Source organism: Helianthus annuus, chromosome 14 (assembly GCF_002127325.2).
Source record: "Helianthus annuus cultivar XRQ/B chromosome 14, HanXRQr2.0-SUNRISE, whole genome shotgun sequence".
NCBI classification, from domain to species: Eukaryota; Viridiplantae; Streptophyta; class Magnoliopsida; order Asterales; family Asteraceae; genus Helianthus; species Helianthus annuus.
Window position 1 is genome coordinate 127063978 of NC_035446.2, and position 17508 is coordinate 127081485.

Below are 17508 nucleotides of genomic sequence, written 5' to 3' on the forward strand. Positions count from 1 at the left end.
CCCTTCAAACCCGAAAGGTCAGGTTATTAATTACCGAAGATTCGATATTAATTATAAAGATTTGATAATCATTTGAAAAAGATTTATTTTTAACCCCTTACGGACCGTAAAGGGTATGCCTTACGGACCGTAAGGAGGTGAATGATTAAATTTGATCCGCCTGTGGCTTACGGACCACAAGGCCGAAGCCATACGGTCCGTAAGCAACGCCCAGCGACAGATTGTTGGCTGTTGGCTGTTTTAAGCGCCAAAACACGAAATTATGGGTTTCTCAGAGTCATGGGTGCCCCCTACTCGACCCATAACCCTCTAGGACACATGCCATCCATCCATGATCAGTTGTAGGGTGTTGTGTGATGATCTTAGATGCCTTCCTTGGCTATAAATAGAACTCTTGTGCTCATAAGTTTCATCACAACACAACAACACTTCTCTGGTCATTCTAAAGGCTCTCAAGTGTTCTTCATTGCTCTCTAAGCAAGACACAACTTCTGTAAGTCGTTCACATCTATTGTGGTCTTGTATTTCCATAGATTTAGCTTATAAACCCAACCGTCGTAACTAACGGTTGTCATAGCGATAATTCACAATTGGTCCAGTGAATTGTCGGATCAAAAGTAGTTATGAGTTGGTATTTATGTGGGTAATAAACACCTAAAAGGGTTCCCTCTGATCACCACTCTAACTATGTCAAATGTCGAGTCAAACGTGCACTTAAAAAGTCAACAGAAAGCTATTTTGCCATTTTGTACATAATATGTAATGTATATGCTATGAAACCTGTTTTGGCACTCATAAAACATGATATTAAGTATATAAACTTGTTTACGCTCGTTTGAATCGACCATTTGCTATATTGACCCGGTTCGGAGCCGAATGTCGCAAAAGTTTGACTTTTGCTTTGACTTCAGTTCTGACCCGTTTTAGTGAGGTATAGATATGCCTTAGGACTCTCTTAGGACCAGGTTACATGATGGTTAACCCTCTGTGACCGGTTCATGATTTGTCCGAGTCTTTTACGCATTTCCGTTAATCGCCTAAAAGTTGACCGTAACGGCCTTTTTAAAATAAAACGAGTATTTCGGACCCGTGAACGGACCACAACCTTGCTTACGAAATTATAAGCATGTCCATAAAGTTTCACGTCAATCCGAGGTCTAGAATGAGAGTTATGCTAAATAAGCGCATTTATAAGAAACTTTTGTAATAAACGGCGCAATTAGCATAACGCCTATCTAAACCAAGATTTCGTCACCAAAACTTTTACCCACTGTTATAAAATAATATTTTTGGAATTTTAAAGATTTTTAATAATTTTTACCTTGCTCATAACCTGCGGTTATGGCTACGGTTCGGTAAATACCGAATATGCCCTTTTCGGCCAAAACATGAGTTCTACAAGGTCTTTTGACCCGATTCCAGTTGCTACTGATTTTAAATAATAAATAAAGTATTTTAAACTTTATAAACCATTCGGGAAACTCAGATTTTTGGTAGAACTCGAAAAGCTCTTTAAAAGTCTTTAAAATGACTGAAAGACCCCTTCGGGGCGAAATGTTAACTAAAACTCGTTACGGGCATCACGGAAGGTATCCTACTGATACCACAACCTCTTTAAGGCATATTGACTTAGGAAATAAATGTAAGACTCTCATGGTTAACCGCTTCGCCTAATGCGCGCACGGTTCGGCTTATGGAACTAGTTTTCATAAAATAGCCGATACAGGTCAAATTATATTATTTGAACCCCAAAATCCAGAGTGTGAACCTTAAACTCATATAAAACGAGTCTCTGAACTTGTTGGGTTAGAATCACACTCCATTCCCGGTTTTCGCCTTTTCGCGCGATTAAACCGTAATTATAATTCGGAACCAACCGGTCTAGGCTACGGCCAATATAAAGACTCGTTAGGATTCTAATAGGTGAATTAAATCCTTCGTTCCAGAATAGGAGCCCCAGTAAAAGCTATCGGTGATTTAATCAAATTAAGGAATATACTTGCAAAGGTAAATACTTTTAACTTATTTCCCCTATACGGGCTTGGGATACGGTATAATAATACCGCTTGATTGAGCATCATATCTTCCATCGCTGAGGTGGTTAAATTGTGTAATGTGATCGGCTCATTTAAACAGTTTTGTTTCTTAAAAGCCTTTGGGGGGTTAATGACCATTGTCCCGGATATCCTTGGCATCATTTTACGAAATGGCCACGACCTCGACATCCCGGTGTAGGCGTACACCCGGTATATATTGTCGACACTTAATTAAAAGACGTAGCCGTTGGTTTTTATACTACGGTTTTACGCAATGTGGTGTGTCTATTAAACTCTAACCCGGCACGATCCGGGCTACTGAACGCATAAAAGAACATGTAATACGTTCACAAGATTTTATAATTTTCCCAAGTTATAAAAGAGTTTGTGCCTAGTGCATTCAAATCAATTTTTAATAAAAATTTTCAAATGTGTCAGTTGAATGTATTTACCAGTGTAAACTGACGTATTTTCCCCAAAAAGATTAAGTGCAGCTACTATACGAAATTGGCTGGTATTAGCTTCCTAAGCATCACGAATAGTCTCGCAAACTCGATGCCGTATCTGAATGAACAATATTTTATTATTTTGATCCGCTGTGGATACATTCGACTTCTGTAATACATTTGATATTACCACCAGAGGTTGAAGTATATATTTATCTTTAAAGCTTCCGCTGTGCATTTATATAATTGTGTGGTTTGACTATATTGTTGCCAACTACGTCACGGTAATCCCCCACCGGGCCCACCGGTGATACACGTGGAAATCGGGGTGTGACAGTATTACAAAAACTCCAAGTTATTTTCAAAGGTTATAATTACAGGGATTAAGTCTATGTAATCACCATATTACAGCCGGTATGTGGGGTTTTGTATACATTACTTATTTCCCGTCACACTTGGACAAACGGGTGGCCAAGGGGTGATCTGACCACAGTCACAGACACCATTGGACAAATGGGCTAGCCAATGGTTGGTCGAGTGACAAATACTGTGGGTAGTTGGTTTGATATCAGAAACATTGCAATTCCCCTTAATACTGTAATTTATAACTAACGGGTCGTTTTAGAAAACAGAATGATTCACTCAGTATTTCCCCGCTGACAAAACCTTTTTCAAACATGTTTCAGGTGATCTGTGTGATCCAGGAAAAGTGCAGTAAAGCACTACATGCTCAGAGAAGTGGCTCATTGTGAATAAATAAATAAAACATGTTTTGGCAAATAATGATTTCTGTGTGAAATCAACGTATTGTAAATTATGGGAATTTATCCCTAAAACTTTGTATAATATATTAAACGAGCAATTTTTACGGTGAAAAGATCCTGCAATAAAAAGACTTCAGCTGCCGCTTAAATCAAATACCACGGGTACCACTGGGCTGCTCGCGACTCCCGATTCCGTCCAGGGTGGGTCGGGGGTCGTGACAGTAAAGGTGGTATCAGAGCTAATAATTAATAACTATTGAGCCACTGATCAAGCCACTGATTTAAGCCTATTACGGAATTAAGTATTTGACAAAATACTTAATCCTACTAGTTATCATTCTGTGATTATTTGTTGTATTAACTGATTATTTGTTAGTTACAGTATGGGTAAACAAAAGCTGTCTGCTATCTCCCACAAATTAGATATTACATCTTCTTCTAAAAACCCAGTAAACCTAGAAGAAGGAATCTTTGTCCGCAAGGCAAACTATGAGAATCCTCTTTCCCCAGAGAAAAGGGATTCGATACTTAAAAAGAGTCAGGAGAAAAAGAAACCCCGAACCAAGAGAGTTAGGTTTAACCCAGAAGTCCAAGAGTTGGGTAATAGTACACCTTGGGAAGATAAAATAGACAAGAAATGGGCAAATCTCTATATGCTAGCTACTGTAGCAGAAAATGCCAACCTCTAAATATCCGATAAGTTGGGTCTAGTAAGAGAAATCACAATCCAGTAAATAAATAAAGTCCTAGTGTGTTTATTTCTGTTGTCCTCTGTATAAATTAGTATGCAATAAAACTTCAGTGTTTGTTTGTTAAACTTTGTTCCAAAGTTTTAACATTGCATTCTTGTATTTTGCATATATACTATGCAGCATGAATGAGATATTGGAAGCATTCCAGAATCTCAACTTATATCCAGTGCCTATCGAAGTCTCTTACGACTTTACTGGTTACATTGCTGACATAGAAGAACCTGTGGAATTCAAAGCTCCACCGCTGGAAAAAGCCAAACCTAAAAAGAAGAGAAGATACGTAGGGTGGAGGAAAGTACGCCGTAGGAAACCAACTACTAGGAGACTTCCTAAAATAGAAAATCCTGTGAGCATGAACAAGGGAAAGGAAATAGAAACTGGAGAAAGTTCGAAACCACCAGAAAAGGAAATAGGAATAGATCATAAGCAAAAGGGAATAGAAATTGGCGAAAGCTCTAAACAGTCTGAGGAAATCACATTCCAGGACGAAATAGACCGCCTACTGGATAATTGTGATGTTCTAGAGCCTATCAACGATAATCTTTTCTCTTATCCTGCTACAGCCCAATTCCCACTAAACCTAGGACCAGCTATTCCAGACCCACTAGTTCACACCAGACCATTAGGCCAAATGTAGGAATGGTGGACTAATGACTGGCAATTCCAAAATATAGTTAATAGTCCCTATAGTTTTCTCCCACAGTTTGATCCAGAACCTATCCCTAATCCGCCAATGAGCTATGAAAATTTAGCTGAGTTACGTCAGTTTGGTGAAGAACTGATAGGCACCGGGAATAGGATCCGGGAAATGGGGGAGCAGATCGCTTGGAAGTACGACGAGAGGGAGCGTCGTTACTAAAACTGCCAGTGGACCAAAAGATAGGAAGAGCTGGAAAAAGTTTGTCTGTATTATAACTAATATAGTAAAACTGATTCTGTAAAATGGGCAATAAAACCTTGTAAGATACGGTGTGTACGGATGCATATACAATATACAAAAACAAAATGAAAGTCGAGAAATCGACAATTTTGGTTATGCTTGTATGTTGTGATAAATTATGTGCTCATCTGTGCTAATTTGGTTATTAAGTTAGACACTAATAAATTCCTACTAATTAGCAGATGGAAAACGCTAACAATGAACCAATTAATGAAGTAAATCAATCTGAGCAAGAACCGGAAGATCAATATATAACCCGACAAGATATTGAGCACTTTATCGCCCAAGGGATAGCCAATGCTATTCCAGAAATTGTGGCTGCTGTTCAGAAACCTGCCGAACCACAATTAATTCCTAGTAAACGTATTCCAGAAGATAACAGCAGTAACAGCATAAATGGAGGCGGCAATCATGACGATCATGATCCGCAACAGGCCCCACTCCCTAAGAGAATAAAAGCTCCAACGCCTGGTTGCACTTACAAAGAATTTCTTGCTTGCAAACCCGCAGAATTTGCAGGTAATGAAGGGGCAACTGCAACACTGCGTTGGTTAGAGAAAACCGAGGCAGTAATTGCAATAAGCAAATGTGCCGAAGAGGATCAAGTGATGTATGCATCAAATCTGTTCAAAGAAGGAGCACTAGAATGGTGGAACACGGTCCTCCAGGCAAAAGGGAGAAGGATAGCCTATGCAATAAATTGGGAAGAATTTAAGAGTCTTGTCGAAAGAAAATTCTGTCCCGAATACGAGAAGGAACAAATGGTAAACAAGTTCCTGAGTCATCGTATGTTAGGTGTAGACTGTCGAGGATATACTTCGACATTCTTTGAATATGCAAGGGTGGTGCCAACCCTGGCTTCGCCAGAACCGGTACTCATTTCCCGTTACATCTGGGGGTTAATTAGTGAAATCCGAAACATCGTTAAAGCTGCGAGACCTCGTACCATTGACGATGCGGTAGAATTAGCTAACACCCTAACGGATGAATTGGTGCGCACAAGAGAAGAAGACCGGAAAAAGGAAATAGCTCAGAAGATTACCCAAGGGTTTCGTATGGGTAATATCAAGAAAAGAGGAACAGGGCAATCCTCATCACCTCCTTTCTCCAGAAATTGCAAAAAGAAGCATTATGGACAATGCAATATAGTTTGCAATTTTTGCAAGGCAAAAGGACATCGTGAAGAAGACTGCAGGAAGAAAACAAGAATTTGTTATAACTGCAGAGAAAGGGGACATTTTCAATCCGAATGTCCTAAGCTAGCTAAACCAGTAGACAACAAAGCTAAACCCGCTGAAGGAGCAACCAAGAAAAATGCGCGTGCATTCCAGCTGACCACTCAAGAGGCCGAACTCATTCCAGATGTGATAGCTGGTACGTTCCTAGTACATGACGTATTTGCAAAAGTATTATTTGACTCTGGTGCGAACCAAAGTTTTATTAATACTTCATTTTGTCAAGCTCTTAAGTTACCTTTAACCACTCTTAGGCAAATTTTCACAGTTGAAACCGCAGAAGGAAATTCTGTGAAAATAGATAAAGTCTGGCAAGAAGGAAAAATAGAACTATTAGGCCATAAGTTTTCTGCAAATCTGTTACTAATGAATTTAGCCGGGTTCGATGTAGTATTAGGAATGGATTGGTTAATAGCCAACCATGCACGAATCCTATGTGACAAAAATGCAGTAGAAATTCAAACCCCTTCAGGAGAGGTAATTGTAATTACTGGAAATAAACCTCGAAAGCCACTGAAATTTATCTCAGTAATGAAATTGGCAAGCTATTCGAGAAAGCAGGAAATGGTGTATATGATTTCAGTAATCATTAACACTAAAGATAAGGAACTTCAGGATATTCCAATAGTCTCAGAATACCCAGACGTTTTTCCAGAAGAATTACCTGGATTACCACCTGATAGAGAAGTAGAATTTAGAATTCATTTAATTCCAGGTACTGCACCAATAGCCAAAGCACCATATAGATTAGCACCTACCGAAATGCTAGAATTGAAAAAGCAATTAGATGAATTATTAAGCAAAGGATTCATACAACCGAGTTCATCCCCTTGGGGTGCACCAGTACTGTTTGTGAAAAAGAAAGATGGATCGATGAGAATGTGTATCGATTATAGAGAATTGAATAAGGTTACGATTAAGAATTGATACCCACTACCTAGGATTGATGATCTTTTTGATCAATTGCAAGGAGCTAGGTATTTCTCTAAGATAGATTTAAGATCTGGATATCATCAGTTGAAGGTACAAGAAGAAGACATACCTAAAACTGCCTTCAGAACTAGGTATGGTCATTATGAGTTTACAGTCATGCCCTTTGGATTAACGAATGCCCCAGCAGCATTCATGGACATGATGAATCGAATCTGTAAACCATACTTGGATAAATTTGTGATCGTTTTCATCGACGATATACTTATTTACTCCAAAATCCAAAAAGAACATTGTGAACACTTACACGTTCTCTTAACTTTGTTAAGAAAAGAAAGGCTTTATGCCAAATTCTCGAAGTGTGAATTTTGGCTGCAAGAAGTACAATTCTTAGGTCATGTGGTAAATCATGAAGGTATCCATGTAGACCCTGCTAAGATAGAAGCAATTACAAAGTGGAAAGTCCCACAAACAGCTATGGAGATAAGAAGTTTTCTAGGCTTAGCTGGATACTATAGACGATTTATCAAAGATTTTTCTAAGATAGTCGTACCATTAACTAAGTTAACCTGTAAAGCTGCTAAGTTTGAATGGGGACCTAGACAAGAAGAAGCCTTTAAGATTTTAAAGCATAGATTGACGAATGCACCAATCTTAGCTTTACCCGAAGGAACAGAAGACTTTGAAGTATATTGTGATGCTTCAAAATTAGGCTATGGATGTGTGTTAATGCAACGCAAGAAGGTAATTGCGTATGCTTCTAGACAATTGAAAAAGCACGAAGAAAATTATACGACTCATGACCTAGAACTAGGAGCCATAATTTTTGCCCTTAAGATATGGAGACATTATCTGTATGGAAGTAAGTTTACAGTTTATACAGATCATAAGAGTTTAAGATATATATTTGGGAAAAAAGAGTTAAACATGAGGCAAAGAAGATGGATGGAGATGCTAAGCGATTACGACTGTGATATCCAATATCACGAAGGAAAGGCAAATGTAGTTGCAGATGCCTTAAGTCGTAAGTACCACGAGAAACAGAAACGAGTCCGTGCTCTGAGGTTAAATCTACAAGTAGATTTAATGGCACAAATCAAAGAAGTTCAGAAAACAGCAATCAAAGATGATGCTGAAGGAATGAAAGGTTACCTAAAAGAACTAGAACAAGGAAATGATGGAATTTGGAAATTCCATAAGAAACGAATTTGGGTACCTAAGAAAGGAGAATTAAGAAATAAGATTTTAGAAGAAGCTCATAAATCTAGGTATACTATGCACCCAGGAAATAATAAGATGTACCAAGATTTAAGGAATAATTTCTGGTGGATAGGAATGAAAAAGGATATAGCCGAATACGTATCCAAGTGTATAACTTGTTCACAAGTTAAGGCTGAACACCAGAAACTCTCAGGATTACTACAACAACTAGAAATGCCTGTATGGAAATAGGAACTCATAACAATGGATTTTGTTACAAAGTTACCCAAAACCAAAAGAGGTAATGATGCGATTTGGGTAATCGTAGACCGATTAACCAAGTCAGCTCATTTCCTACCAATGAAAGAAACCTTTAGCATGGGAAGGTTAGCACAACTGTACGTGGACGAAGTAGTATCCCTACATGGAGTCCCGGTCTCCATTGTATCGGATAAAGATAGTCGTTTTACATCTCATTTCTGGACAAGTTTTCAGAAAGCAATGGGAACTCGACTAAATCTAAGTACTGCTTATCATCCACAAACAGACGGACAGAGTGAAAGGACAATACAAACTCTAGAAGACATGCTCCGAGCATGTGTAATTGACTTTAGTGGCAATTGGGATAGCCATTTGCCATTAATTGAATTCTCCTATAACAATAGTTATCATTCAAGCATCGAAGCTGCACCATTCGAAGCATTGTACGGACGTAAGTGCAGAACTCCAGTAGGTTGGGCAGAAATCGGAGAAAGTCAATTATCAGGTCCTGAAATTGTACAAGAAACTACAGACAAGATAACTCAAATCAAGGAGAGATTGAAAACAGCCAGAAATCGCCAGAAAAGCTATGCAGATAATCGTCGCAAGCCACTTGAATTCCAGATAGGAGACAAAGTACTATTGAAAGTATCTCCTTGGAAAGGAGTCGTACGATTTGGTAAGAAAGGAAAACTGAGTCCAAGATATGTTGGACCATTCCCAGTGATCCAACGAATCGGACCAGTAGCTTATCGTTTACAACTACCAGAAGAGTTAGCTGGAGTACATGATGTATTTCATGTATCCAATCTCAAGAAATGTTTATCAGACGAATCCCTAGTAGTACCTCTTCAAGATATAGAGGTAAATGAAAAGCTGAAATTCGTAGAGAAACCCCTACAAATAGAAGACCGGAAGATCAAGTTTCTCAAGCACAAACGACTAGTGCTAGTAAAAGTCAAATGGGAATCCAAGAGAGGACCAGAGTACACTTGGGAACTGGAATCAGAAATGAAGCGAAAGTACCCTCATCTATTTCAGTAAATCTCGAGGACGAGATTTTTCTCAAGGTGGGGAGGATGTAACAACTGCCACTAAAATCAATAATTAGGACAATAATTAGTCAATAAGAAAACCCTAATTGAGACACCCAAGTAATTTTGCACTAACCCTAATATTTTCAGAATAATCAGAATCAGGATTAGGGCCCCTAAAACTCAAGGGGGGTTAAACCCTAAATGATAGTTATCTTCGAAAATTCATTGTCTAAATATAATTTTCGTTGAACGTCGACTCAGCAAAGCTATACCACGACAAGGCTACTCTAGGCTAGATAGGCACCCCAGGCGAGTCGCGACAGGGGTCACGACTTCTTCCGCGACACGCGGGGGAGTCCAATTTCACCTATAAATACTAGGCCTTGGGACTTGAAATCTGACACTAAAACGACGTAAAATTTCTGTCTGTACGTCGAGTTAAGACCGTTATATCACAATTAAACACACACGATCACGAGGTGCTGCCACAATCAGGGTAATAACTCGATCGCTATTACGATTCAACGTCCGATCGATTATAACTATCCAACGATAGTCCAGGTGCTGCTCAATTGAGCTTGTACTTTGATTACTCGTCGTGATTTCAACTTGAATATTAGAGTGCTGTTCGAATTCGGACTATGCTCTGTTATTCGTTGGGAATCCGATTGAATTATCGAGTATTGCACTGATTAATCGTTGTGAGGGTTTAATCTCGTGAATTGACGTAACTGCTGTATTAGTTACTAACCTGCCTGTGTGTGCATTGTGTTAAATTAGGTTTAATCAAGGCTAATCAGTAGGCTTATATCTATTGCTCGTTAATCTGCAATGTGAGTCATTCTTCTTTTAAACTGTTTTCTCACAGTTTGTGAGTAAGTATTACAAAAACTCCAAGTTATTTTCAAAGGTTATAATTACAGGGATTAAGTCTATGTAATCACCATATTACAGCCGGTATGTGGGGTTTTGTATACATTACTTATTTCCCGTCACACTTGGACAAACGGGTGGCCATGGGGTGATCTGACCACAGTCACAGACACCATTGGACAAATGGGCTAGCCAATGGTTGGTCGAGTGACAAATACTGTGGGTAGTTGGTTTGATATCAGAAACATTGTAATTCCCCTTAATACTGTAATTTATAACTAACGGGTCGTTTTAGAAAACAGAATGATTCACTCAGTATTTCCCCGCTGACAAAACCTTTTTCAAACATGTTTCAGGTGATCTGTGTGATCCAGGATAAGTGCAGTAAAGCACTATAAGCTCAGAGAAGTGGCTCATTGTGAATAAATAAATAAAACATGTTTTGGCAAATAATGATTTCTGTGTGAAATCAACGTATTGTAAATTATGGGAATTTATCCCTAAAACTTTGTATAATATATTAAACGAGCAATTTTTACGGTGAAAAGATCCTGTAATAAAAAGACTTCCGCTGCCGCTTAAATCAAATACCACGGGTACCACTGGGCTGCTCGCGGCTCCCGGTTCCGTCCAGGGTGGGTCGGGGGTCGTGACAGTTACCAACTACCTTTGGCTTCCCTGCTTCACCTTTCACATTGTCCTCCGAACCCTTCTTCTTTTTGGTCCTTAACGTCCCACCCTTCGATGTAGCCGTCACTTCTGCCCTACTTACTGAAATAACATTTTATACGAAACCACAACAACCCAAAAAATAAGTCTACTTTACAACCACCTATGACAACATCTTTCTAACACAAATGGTAACATTGATTATCTACGTTAAAACATGTAACAATTTTTCATTTCTAACATCCAAAAATTTGAAGGGCTTAAAAATTAACTAACCACGGTTTCTTCGCATTACATTGCCAGAATTATCATCGGCGCTGTTCTTTTCCCCTACCAATTATCACATGTTAGCGAATTTTCAATGTCATGCCCAATTAACACATGTTAATCAAAGCCAACAATATTTAACTAACCACGTTTTCTTTTATTTCCACACCCAGAACTATCCCCGGCAATGCTTTTCTTCCCTACAGTTTCAAACATGTTACTCAGATTTAGATTTAACTGGATACGCAAATAGCCACTACTGTAACAAAAGGAACTTACCATTGTGATTTTTGTTATGTCCCCGTTTGCTTTCCACACAACCTTCATTACACACCGATAGATTCGTAACGAAAACGATTAGTCCAACAAGAAATTATACAAATTATAAACAATATTACTGGTTAACCGTTACCCGTTTTCCGTCTTTTCCCATGGCTTGGTGACACAATATCGGTATCATCATACACTGCAACGCAGCCAACAAAATTCTGTTATGCACAATTTCTTATCTAACACACTATCCATATATAGATCACCTTGAACTATGTTAAAGGTTCATAGACATATCAATTCTAACCTGACTCCCGTTGGGTCGGACCAAAGTCAGATTGTTGATTGGAAGGTCCTGGCTTGGGTTCGTCGGATATAATCACAACACTACGGCTCTCAGACCTTTTTTGCCCTAATATGTGTTTCGAAGTCCTACATATATAAAAGAAAACAAACTCAGCTGCCATTTTCCGATAAATCGGTTGAACAAAACCTCCTTTTACATGACCGATTACAACAACTAACCTTTTAATTGAACTCTTAATCTTCCTTAATCGTTTCAGCTTCACCGACGACGACAAGATTATGAACGACTTCCTCATTCTCCAAGATCGACACTATCGGCTACTGTGTTAGGGTTCCGGAAGTAGGTTTTCAATGTTGGTTTTTTGACGAGAGAGAAACATGAACAGGGGAGTAATAAGTATAATAGGTTGAACATAAAGAAGAAAAAAATTTGAATTTTGTTTGCAGTTCTTGATTAGACGGCTACTGCATGGCAGTGCTTTCTGTTTTCCAATATGTTTTTTGACTTCCGAAAATGCCCTTCACTGGTACTAATGGCAGTACTTTCATTTCTTTTTAATTTTATTCATACCAAAATTATCATAGCCATTGATCAAGTTTGATGTAAGCTAATCAATGGTTCACAATGGGTTTCCATAGTTTTCTTAAAAAGATAGAGTTTCTTATATAGCCAAGCCCTATATATATATATATATATATATATATATATATATATATATATATATATATATATATATATATATATATATATATATATATATATATATATATATATATATATATATATATATATATATATATATATATATATAATGTAAGTATCTATAGAAAACTCACTTTAATTTAGAAAACCCGGGAAACTAAAAGCTCCCGATGTTTTTTTTTCTTGAAAAAATTTACACATGTTTTATACATGTTTTTAAGGGTTTTGGGCAAAAAAATCAAAAAAGCGCCGAGTAGATATTTAAAAAATAAATAAACAAGTTTTGGTGTAACACATGTTACAAATATGTCAGATGAATGTAACATGTGTTACACCAAAACTTGTTTATTTTTTTAAAAAATATCTACTCGGCGCTTTTTTGATTTTTTTTTTTGCCCAAAACCCTTAAAAACATGTATATAACATGTGTAAATTTTTTCAAGAAAAAAAAAACATCGGGAGCTTTGAGTTTCCCGGGTTTTCTAAATTAAAGTGGGTTTTCTATACATCTTTCCCCTATATATATATATATATATATATATATATATATATATATATATATATATGTCAGATCTAATAACATTCATGAATAAATTCTAAGATTATGCTTTAGTTTATACAGACTGATACATGATCACATATCATAATACTTTTTGCTAATCAAAATCACATAAAGAAACCATCAAGTAGGGATTAACGTAATTATAGATTTACTAACCGCGCACAAGATTCAATAGAATGATGTCTCGAACAACGGGGGGGGGGGGGGGGGGGTTCTTCCACTGCCGTACACAACTAGGAAATAGGTAGGTAGGGTTTGTTTTTGGTTTTGAGTTTTATTTCTTGAGATCATGAAAAAGATGTATGGACGTGCACTTATAACAATTCGGAACAAGTGTGGGCCGAACCCACATGTGTTGGTTTAGATCCTGAGTGGGCTTCTAATTCTCACGTTTGGCCTGAATAATACATGTGATGGCTTGGGCTTAAGTGAATCAGGTTTGACACTAGTGTGGGCCGAAATACATAAGGGGTAACAAGAGTGTGTGTACGTGCAGCCCAAAGTTGCGTTTACGTTTAACAGGTTTAACACAAAACATTTAACGTGTCTAATTCAAGCAATGTATAATGAAAGAAAAAATGAGGGTTTAGAATCGCTAAGCTAAACGACACTAACCTTGAAAGTTCGGGTTGTCACATTGTTTATGGATCAAGACTGTATAATGAACGAAAACCACTGCCCTATGTAAAATTAAGGTAAAGAAAAAAGAAGACAAGCATACCCTTTTGCAGTCCCGACAGCAATCTTCAAGCGGATGTCCCAAGTTAGAGCGGATGGACCAAATGCTAGCATCAAACTTTCATTCAGAAATCTAGCAAACAACATCTAAAAGGCAAATAGCAATCACAGTATGAATTATTTATATCTAATTAGCATAAAACATATATAGAAAGATACACACCACTCTCTCCATATCTTCTTCTAACTCCTCCCGTAGCCGGCGAGCATACATTCTCCTAGCTTCATCTTTAACTCCTGTTCTCGAATACCCGCCATCCGAACTGCCTTTAAACGTTGCCTGTGACACGGTAATTTCCACAATAAAACAAAACATTAGCCAATATATAACTTTCATTAGTCTAATATATAATTCAACCTAACCTACAGAAAAGTAACTAATGACAACAAATGTTTCTGTATATAATTCAATTTTCAAACCATCACCTTAACTATCATATATCATCTAACTGCATTCCTACAAATTACAAAACTTATATAACAGAACCACAAATCTATATTATTATTTAATAAAAAATCAAATTAGTATTGGACTCAATAAACCTAATGCAAGTGAGCTAAATTCTAAACCATAAAAAATGATTTGTAAGTGGGCCTATATTGGAATTGTTATGTGTTTACTATTTTAAAAAAATAACATATATATATTGGATTTTTATTAAATCGCGTGCCCTTCGTAATTACGGGCCTTGTGCGGACTGCGGAGGTCCTCCCCGCACACCATCAAAGCCGCCCCTGCCAAAAGTAAGTAGAATCCTCATAGCCCACAATTTTCTTCAATCCGAGACAGGAACCAAGTTATTCTCATTTAAGAATTGATTACTCTTGATGACCATAAGACTCCAATCTCCATATCCTTTGGCCACCGTTTGTTTATTAAAAACTTTAAAACTATTTTCACTATTATTATAGATGGAATCCATGACCTTCACCCACATTGTGTTTTGACATTTATAGCACCCCATATCCATTTAAGGAGTAAGGCCAAATTTAAACCATAAGAAGATCTGCTGGCTAAATTTTGCCTACCAAAAAAGATGACAATTGCTACCTTTGATCCTTTTAAATCGAGTTTTGCATTGAGGGCAAAACAATAATGAAACAAAATTAGGTTAATTATGATTACCTTGCAGAACTTGTTGATGATTTGCGATCTGATTGTGGACTTCGAAGGCGATTGTGAAACGCTAAAACCCTAATCGACAAGAAAAGGGGGGAGAAATTGAGACCGTAGATGAGTGGAGGCCTGATCGGAGATGGAGAGCAGCATGAGCAGGCCGGATCGGAGATCGCTTCGATGTTCTTCTGGTTTTGTTCAGAGTTAGGGCTTTGGTGTTCTTCTGAGTTGAAGAGAGAGAGAGATGTGTGAAGATGACTATGGTTCGTATAGAAGATGAAGAAAGTAAACCCTAGAATCGGCTGGAATTTTGAAATGAGAAGAAAGTGTGAAGAAAAAAGAGAGAGTTGAGAGATGATTACTTTCTCACAGGTGCATTAAATGCCCATTTCATCTCCCCATACAGATTCAAAACTCACTCCTAAACAAAACCAATTTATCATAATAATAAAATCCTATTATATACAGCATTACATTATTTAGATTAATATTTTTAATATATATATACAAAACGGAATTATGATATCAGCATGTACATGTGGCATAGCTTAGGAGTTGACATGTAGGCAGATTTACATCAGCCTCAAATCTCTTATTACAAATAGTATAGATTATTTTTTTGGGTTGGGTCAGGTCACGGAATTATGATATCAGCATGTACATTTTTTTTATGTGACTTTTATATAGCATCTTGATGGTATTGTACCGCCTGCTTAGAAATTGTGATTCATGGTGTTGTACCTCATACCATCTCTATGACCTCTTTCAACATTTAGGTTTTGCCATTCGCAAGATGTTACGGTCCATTTGACACCAATTTGTGTTTGTTACTTTGTTTTTGTTGTTAATTCAATGATGGTGAATGTTCGTTCATTTAAGAAGTTTCATGTGATTGTTATCTCGATGACTATGGCCTTAATAGGCTCATCTGAGAGTTGCCCCAATATGTTATCAGGGATTGGATACCATGATGCTGAAACTGGATCATCTATGATTTGGAAGCTGATATTGTGTTCATCTAAGAGTATTGTATTGTGCATCAAGTGGTTGTATGTATCTTTGGCTTTACTAGGTTGTACCCACTTTTGAGTAGGGCTGTCCAAACCGCTCGACGATCGCTTGAAAAATGCGCGTTCGATTCCCGCTCAGTTTGTAAATGAGCCGATCGGATCGGTTCGATTCAAATTCAATCCGAGCATGAGCATAGCTCCGCTCGCTCGTTGATCGCTCGGTTTCGCTCAAATTATTTTTATTAATAATTAATATATATATTTATATTATAGATTAAAAACCCAAAAAAATATAGTAGCCCAAAAAAAACTAAAAGCCCAAATAACATTCATCCCAACTTAATATTTAATATATAAATCTAAGTATAATCTAACCCTAAATCTATTCTTCCCTAATCAGTCGTATTCAAATCGCCGCTCTAATCTCAGTCTCACTCTCCGGTCTCCACAGTCACAGACTCACAGTCTCCGTCTCCGACAGTTGGAAAAATTTTGATGTAAACATGGTTGGTGATTAGCTGTTGTTTGTCCCTGGTCCTTTCTAGCTACTTGATAGTTGGGCCTGGTTGGTTGTTGGTTATTAATAAAAATTTCTCCCTTGTTTGTTAAAAAAAATGTTATGTTTCTGTTTGTTTTTGTTAACAAGATTGATTTTGTTATGTTTCTGTTTGTTTATGTTAATCAGATTGTTTCTGTTTGTTTCTGTTAACCAGATTGATTTATAATCTACTTGTACTTTTGTAGTCTATGCATTAACATTTGTATTTTGTTTTTTTAATGTGTAGCAAGCTGCAAGAGATGAAGAAAAATTGGAAATTGATGTGTTGACTCCAGATGGGTCTGATAATAAATGAAAGGTATTTTTATAATTGACAAAACCTAAAAGTTGTTTTGTAATGTGTAGAACTTAATGGTTTTGTTTAATGCTTGTGTTTATAGGTTATATGTTGATTTGAAGTTGAATTTTGTGGATGAAGATGAACAAGTTTAAAGAAGAAGTTTATGGCTTTTGAACTAAATGACAATTTGTATTCGCACTTTATTTTGTGTTGCTTTTGTATTCGCACTTTATTTTGTGTTTCTTATGTATTCGCACTTTATTTTGTGTTGCTTTTGTAATCGCACTTTAAGTTAGAATTTGTTTTTGTTGAACGAAGCCTTATTATTCAATCGAGCGAAAACGATCCGCTCGCTTTTTTTTAGGATTTGATAAAAACCAAGCGAAACCGAGCGAAACCGAGCCGATCGATTCAAATTCAATCCGAGCATGAGCATCACTTTTGCGAATGGTTTTACAAATTTGATCCGCTCGGATCGGATCGGTTGTAATTCAATCCGAGCATGAGCAGACCCTCGATCGGATCGGATCGGATCGGATCGTGAACACCCCTA

At 37.4% G+C, this 17508-nt stretch overlaps 1 long non-coding RNA gene across 1 annotated transcript; it reads left to right on the top strand.

Moving 5' to 3' along the window:
* Positions 1-15889: 15889 nt before the first annotated feature.
* LOC110905874 lies at positions 15890-17221 on the top strand. The gene is made up of 3 exons (XR_002573498.2): positions 15890-16155; positions 16902-16973; positions 17056-17221. It is a non-coding gene; the product is annotated as an uncharacterized LOC110905874 (long non-coding RNA).
* Positions 17222-17508: the final 287 nt, after the last annotated feature.